This window comes from Phoxinus phoxinus (genome assembly GCF_949152265.1).
Source record: "Phoxinus phoxinus genome assembly, chromosome: 5".
Taxonomy (NCBI): domain Eukaryota; kingdom Metazoa; phylum Chordata; class Actinopteri; order Cypriniformes; family Leuciscidae; genus Phoxinus; species Phoxinus phoxinus.
In genome coordinates, this window is record NC_136880.1 from 9,661,292 (window position 1) to 9,669,080 (window position 7,789).

At 40.1% G+C, this 7,789-nt stretch overlaps 1 long non-coding RNA gene across 1 annotated transcript; it reads left to right on the top strand.

Moving 5' to 3' along the window:
- The first annotated feature begins 6,196 nt into the window (after positions 1-6,196).
- LOC306998554 lies at positions 6,197-7,513 on the top strand. The gene is made up of 3 exons (XR_013797585.1): positions 6,197-6,416; positions 6,614-6,709; positions 7,106-7,513. It is a non-coding gene; the product is annotated as an uncharacterized lncRNA (long non-coding RNA).
- Positions 7,514-7,789: the final 276 nt, after the last annotated feature.

A 7,789-nucleotide genomic window follows, 5' to 3' on the forward strand; every position in this document is an offset into this window, starting at 1 on the left:
TTATGTATCCAGCCTCTCATGGAGACTTCAGATGCCCCAACGCCTGTGAAGAGACGACCCAACGCCTGTGAAGAGACGACCCAACGCCGGCGATATGTTATGCCCTAAATTTATACATGATTAACTAACTGTATTTTTGTATGTACATTTCTGAAATGCATTTTCTGTAAAGCTGCTTTGAAACAATATGTATTGTGAAAAGCGCTATACAAATAAATTTGAATTGAATTGAATATCGTGATGGCTCTCATTTCCAGGAAAATTAGTTACTCTCAACAGAAGATCTACACATAGCAATACAGCTATATATTGACGATCTTGAAATTGCTAACCCTCTCGGCACATCGCGTAAAGTTCACAAACTTTGTGCCGTATACTGGGTCCTAGCAAATGTGCCGCCCAAGTATAGATCAGCAATGCACACTATACAGTTGGCCATGCTAGCTAAAGTGACAGACATCCAGAAATATGGATATGCAGCTGTACTTGCTCCACTGGTTCATGATGTTCACACACTTGAACAGGATGGTGTTGTCATTGAATCTGTTGGTCAGAATGTGAAAGGCACCATATTCTGTGTTTCTGCTGACAATCTGGCTGCACATGGGTTAGGTGGCTTTGTGGAGTCATTCAGAGCAGATTATGTTTGCAGATTCTGTATGGCCACAAGTGAACAGTTTCAAACAACTGAGGTAAAAAAGGAGGAATTTGTCCAGAGAAGCAAAGCGAGTCATGACATTCATGTACAAAATGTCCTCCAAGATGAGAGTTCAAGCAGCCAATTTGGGGTTAAAGGTGATTGTGTCTTCCGTGAGTCACTTGAGCACTTCCACCCTATCACAGGTTTTCCTCCAGATCTACTACACGATCTTTTGGAAGGAATCGTTCCAGTTGAACTTGCACTTTGTATTAGAGAAATGATTCGGCTTAAGTACTTCACTTTAGAGTATTTGAACCAAAGGATCACTTCATTCCCATATCAGCACACTGATAAAGTAAATAAACCTCATCCAGTTCCCAAAACATTAATGACCCGGGGAACAATTGGTGGCAACGGGCATGAAAATGGCACCCTTCTCAGATTACTTCCGTTACTTGTAGGCAGTAAAGTACCAGAGGGTAATGATGCATGGGAGGTTTTGATGGACTTGAAAGAGTTGGTGGAATTAGCACTGTGCCCATCATTTTCTGATGAAACATTGGACTATTTTGTTTGCAAAATCAGTGACCACAGACAGATCCTACTAGTGTTGCTTTCGTCAACGAAAATTATGACTAAATATCGTCGTCAACGAACCTTTATCACGTGACGAAAACGAGACGAGACGTAAATGCTGGTCATGTGACGATGACTATAACTAAATGTATAATGCAATATTGTTGACGAATAAAAACGAGACTAAAAGTGGTTTACAAAATAAAAACTATGCTAAAATGTCTCCTCATTTTCATTGACCAAAACGAGACAAATGTTAGTCTCCTTGCACTGGGATTCGAGCAGCTGCAGCTTGCTTAAGGTAATGGCAAAAAAAAACTTTTAGAACAGCGGCGAAAATGTAAAATTAGGCTATATAAACTTTAATATATCCTTTTATTGAAACGGGTGCTTTGCTGTGCAAAGAGACACTTCGAAACATTTCAACCGCTGGTAATAGGCTACTTTCACTTTTGCCGCAGAGACAATTATGTCCTATAACGTGTCGCAGCTCAGTTTACGATACATACTGTTGAATGTTATTAATAACAAAACATGAATGAATGAGAAAGAAAATAGCAGGATGTGCTTTTTATATTGAAAATAAATATTAAAAGCCCGATAAGTCGCGAAAGAGAACTGAATTCTACTGATAGGATAGGAAGCTGTGTGCGCTTCAAGCGCAACACGCACACGCATAGTAGCCTGTCTTCGGTTGCGCGCCTAAACGGCCAAATAAACACAGAAATATATTTAAAAAAATGCCAAGTCGAGTATTAAATGGGTTAAATAGAACTGCATTGCATTACTAAAAAAGAGACTAAAATAGCCTACTATTTTCATTGACTAAAATTAGACTAAATGTCATTCGTTTTCGTCGACTAAAACTAGACTAAAATGCTCAGACTTTTCGTCGACTAAAACTAGACTAGACTAAAAAGAGTATGAATGTGACTAAAACTAATAAAAACTAAAATAACAGCTTGACAAAAAGACTAGACTAAAACTAAAATTAAAACAGGCCGCCAAAAACAACTATAGATCCTACAAGAGGCTTTTCCTGAGTTCAGGCTTCGTCCTAAACATCACTATGTGGAGCATTACCCCACCTTAGTTAAGTGCTTTGGGCCCCTGGTGCATGTTTGGACCATGCGATTTGAAGCTAAACATCGCTTCTTCAAGAGGGTGGTGTATGACGCTCAAAACTTCAAAAATGTCTTGAAGACACTGGCAATCAGACACCAACACATGATGGCATATCACCTTGGTTCACCATCGTTTTTCAAACCAAAAACGCAAACATCCAGGGTTGACTCTGTTTTGGTTTCAGCTCTACCAGAAGTAGCTCAGACTCACATTAGAGGACAAACAACTAGTGACAATGGCCCTCATTTATGAAAAGTGCGTACACCAAATTTCCAGCGTACACCCAAAACCACGGTGACTTTGCGATTTATCAATATGGACGTTGGCGTACGGCACGCTCAAATCCTACGCCAGCTCAGGAGGTGGTGTACATGTACGCACGTTTTGAGTTAGTGCTGAAATGCGCAGAAAAACAATTCCTAACACCACAAAACACACTGGCAAACTAAAGATATGATATATTATGACCCACTGTAAAAAAACAACAACATAGAAATTATAAACTTCAGTGTTTATTTTTGTGAGTTAAGCCCGGCAGGTGCGCACGGACTGGGTTCAGTAATGAAAGGCTTTCAATGACCAAAAAATTATTCAGACTGACAAAATAATTAAAATGACATTCTTCTTCTTTTAAATAATAATAATAATACAAATAATAATAATAACAACGACATTCTTCTTCTAAATAACAATAAGCGTCATTAATAATCAAAATCATTATACTATAAGAAGAATATTACAAATTGTCATGCAATTATTCACATCATCATCACTATTGTACACCTCATTACATGTGATGTCATGCGAAATTCAACGCTAATAGTTTCAAAACACGTGCTGTAAAATAATGCATTGTTGTGATAGGTAATTTGCGCAACCAACCAGCGATCTAAACTGGATTTCCACCGGAGAAGTTTCTCCTCTTTGCCGTCTTCCGTGTGTCCATGGCGTAAAATGAGGGCGTGGGGGGAGGCGGAGACGTGAATATATAGGGGCGTGTTAATCTGATGACGATCGTTTTCAGCCACGGCATTTATCAAGGGCAGGTATTGCGTACACCTGAATTTCAAAGGTACGCACAGCTTCATAATTCAGGCGGTGAGAGGAGTGTAAGCATAATCTTACGCCAACATATACGCCCGTTTCGACGCAAGATTGATAAATGAGGGCCACTGTCTATCGTACATCAAAGGGGTGACCATTGATGGCACAGACTATACCAGTGGCATGTTTGTGTCAGTTGGAATCAGTGGGGGACTGTCAAAATTTTGCAGACTAACAGAAATCTACCTTGTGAATCACAATGTTTCATTTCTCTGTTGTGATTATGACTCCTGGTATGTATAGCATCTTCGATCCTACGAGCTGTCAGCCACACAGGGAAGCCTGTCTATCCACCTGCAAACTGACTTCAATTATACAATCCCACTCTCTGCATAAAAGATTGATGGCTTGCTGCTGTTGACTCCCAAGAGGTTCATACAAGTGAGACAAAATGCAGCCATATCACCCTGTAGCCCAAGACTGGTTTCCCACTGAAGCTAAGCGGGGCTGAGCCTGGTTAGTACTTGGATGGGAGACGGGAACACCAGGTTGCTGCTGGAAGAGGTGTTAGTGAGGCCAGCAGGGGGCGCTCACCCTGTGGTCTGTGTGGGTCCTAACGCCCCAGTGTAGTGACGGGGACACTATACTGCCAAAAGAGCGCCGTCCTTCGGATGAGACGTTAAACCGAGGCCCTGACTCTCTGTGGTCACTAAAAATCCCAGGATGTCTTTCGAAAGAGTAGGGGTGTAACCCCGGCATCCTGGCCAAATTTGCCCAGTGGCCTCTGTCAATCATGGCCTCTTAATCATCCTCCTATATATACTAATTGGCTTCATCACTGTCTCCTCTCCACCAGTAAGCTGGTGTGTGGTGGGTGTTCTGGCGCAATATGGCTGCCGTCGCATCATCCAGGTGGATGCTGCACATTGGTGGTGGTTGAGGAGATTCCCCCCTTCTATGTAAAGCGCTTTGGGTGTCCAGAAAAGCGCTATATAAATGTAATGAATTATTATTATTATTATTATTATAAGACCACTCTATGGTAAGTAATTCTTCTTAAATCATTACTTGTTAATTTATTGGAAAATGTGCTCCGTATAATCAATCATTATATACATCCACATTAGGGCTGACCCCAAAAAAATCGAAGCTTTGAAGTTTTGTTAGATACCATGGTAATCGGTAATGAAGTCTGATCGATTTTTAACACCGGTTCTCATCGGCAATTGTTACATTGAAATGAGTAGGCTACTTGGCATCCCCGAAGCCTGCCTGATAAGTTTTGGAGACATGCAGCAGTTGTTTTTCCATACATTCATTATGTCCGCCAGTCAGCCGGCCGTCGGAGCTTCGATTAAGATCAATTTTGTCTGCGAATAATCAATTATCTAAACATGGTAATCGGGACAGCCCTAATCAGCATACATGACCTGAATTTTTGAATTGCACTCTGGTAACTCATTCTAAAGAACATGTCTATAATGCATTAAAAGCACAAATATAACTGGCTAATGTTATGGTAGTTATAATGTACTGTGGAACCCAGGTCTCAGGTTTTTCTTTCAAACACTGTCACTTTGGCTTGTAGGTATAAAGCATTATGAATGCCGAACACATTGGAGGTTGTCATTAATGATAATAAACATTTAGAAAGCCTTAAAAATGCACTATAATGTCTGTGTGCTGATGTGTTTTTAACCTCAAAATCTCTTCATTTATTAAAGTGATGGCAGCTGAAGCCCTACAAAACATGATCCTTCGTGTCATCCAGGCAGACCGTGTTAGAAAATTAAAACTTAGCTCCCGTCCAGCCTCTGTTGATGCACTGATTGAGATTTTGAAAGAACAACTGGAATTGGACTGTGACTTCAGTTTGCAATACGAAGATCCTGACTTTGATGGAAAACTCCCTTGCCTGGTTGACATCGAGGAGTTACCACAAAAAGCCTGTGTTCATATTTCACTTAAACAGGACTCAAGTTATCTTACATCAACTGATACCCTTTCAGATGTATCATCCCCAGAACGTCTGAGCAGATGGCCTCCAGGTCCTTTTCAAATTCCCACATTTGCATTGGATGTTGAGCTGACACTTAGAGATGGGAATGCTGAATTTGAAAAGAATGAAACACCTCTTCAGTTGTCAAGGGACCAAAAGCACAATATTTTAGACAAATTGGCATCTACCATATATGGTTTTAAGGCTTACCCCAGTGATAAAGAGATAGCAATGGTGGCTGAAGCTCTTGTGAGGAAACACCAATGTTTAAAAGAAGCAGGATCTGACAATGGATGGAACGGCTGGAAGAACAGCATCAAGTTTAAAATGGGAAATTACAGGACCAAGATGAGAAGGGCTGGATGTCAGGAAGTTGCTGTAAATGCTGGGAAAAGAAGCCGAAAAAACCCTGAGAATGAAGCTTCACACTCCAACATCAAAAGGCCTAAGCGTGCAGAGGTCAACTTTCTGCCTAACTTTCCTAAAGGAGAGGATCCCTCAAGTCTTGACCTTATGAGGCAGGCTATTGTTGACGAAGTAAAGAAGACTGAGAAAAACCTACCCCTTATTGGTAAGATGATGCAGAACACGTTTGCCTTGTGACGACCAGACTATTGTGATGTCCTGCCCACCGGTGAAAGAGCTAATGGACCTCAGGCCTGCTCTTCATATGCAGTCTGAGTTAATATGGGTCAACTCTATAATCTGTTTTTATCTTTGGTAAATATATGTAATAAAATCATTTTTTAGGTTCTTTTTTTCTATTTTTTTCTTTGTTACTGTATGTCACTTTGTGTGTAATGTTGCCAAATGTCATTCATCATAAAATAAATAATTGCTGTTACTGTCCTTTCCTCAATGCAGGTATATGCAGAGTTCCAACGGATAACTAACAAGAACCTACCTAACACTTTCTATGCCGAGCTTGATCGCCATACTCCTCGTTTGATGGCCTTATTTAGACAGAAAGCTTCCAAAACTGGAAAGACTGCAGATGCTTTGGCAGACATTTTCAAAGTCCATGATACACAGGTGATTATACATTTCACAGGTAGTCTTAGTATAATATTGGGAGTTTAATGCTTCAAATAAGCTATTCTACGTTGCACCAGTCAGCAGGTTATTAGTGGATTTATGTGCAGATATTGGTAATGAATTAATAATTAGTTGAGACTGTTTGGCATTGGTTTGATTAGTAAACTTGTCACAACACTATTTTAATCTTCTAGGAATTACATGATGTCCACACAAGGCGTACCACTGTTCTACATGGCCTTCCTTTGTATCTACGTGAGGAAGTCTCTGGATTTTTCAGAACATGTGTGGTAAGTCCCATTTAAGAGATATTAGGCCTATTGTACTGTAAAAAATGAAAGTATTTTCATTTCCAACACACTAGAATTTCTGTATTTGTACCAGTGTTTCAACTACAAACCTCTGGCAAGATGTTTATAAGTGTGAAGTGTCATTTTGAGCCCATTACGGCATCAAAAAAAAATCAACTGCAAAGAAAATAAAGTAGCAGTCATTAGCCTAACAGTGGAACATATAAAAGTCATCTTACTTTCTCAGCAACGAGAGCACAATGCAGCAGAATGAACAGGAGTCTTTCAGACTTGTGTATTTATTGTTATATATGACATCCAACTGTAATCAAAATTGTCACAGCCATAGTTTCATTGAATGTGATTAGTATGTGATCTCCCTTTCATTTTTTTAAGGATGATATGGATGAGCCAGACCTGGGGGATGCATCAGTGGTCCTCCTTACAACCGTCAGTGATGATGCCACAAGCCCAGTTCACTACCACCCAAGTGAGAGTCTCTGTCGTCCTAGAGGGTGATGTGGTTGTCAATCTCCCCAGGCTTGCTGATGCCTTCCTGGTAATGTTCGGCCTTATCTATGCACTACATCTGAGCTATCCCAAGGGACTGACAAACACTTTTGAGTTGACACAGAAAATCTTACTTGGTCTTGATGACTCTAAACTGTCACCCAAGCTGCAGACTCTTAAAAATGACCTGATGTTGTATGTGTAACTCAAGATCCAAAAAGGAGTGGTGGGTTCTGATGGCTCACTCTGTTAGAGCATAGTCCACAATGAGACTGTCATGTCAGGTCCATGATGACTACTGTTCAACTGTTGATGTTAATGTTGCTGCTCTACTCAGCTGATTTTCAGCCAAATGGCACAAAGTGTACACTGTTTTTGTACTTGTAAATGTAACTTTTATTGTTGTTTAAACTGAAATGCAAGGTTGAATACACTAAGTGTTTATACACTATGGCATTTTGTTTTTCAAAGGTGTACTATATAGTTTTGGGAAATATTTTTTTTATCAGAAAAGAAAGATCTTCATTGACACCATTTAACACCACAATAAATAAACAACTGTCCTCAAAG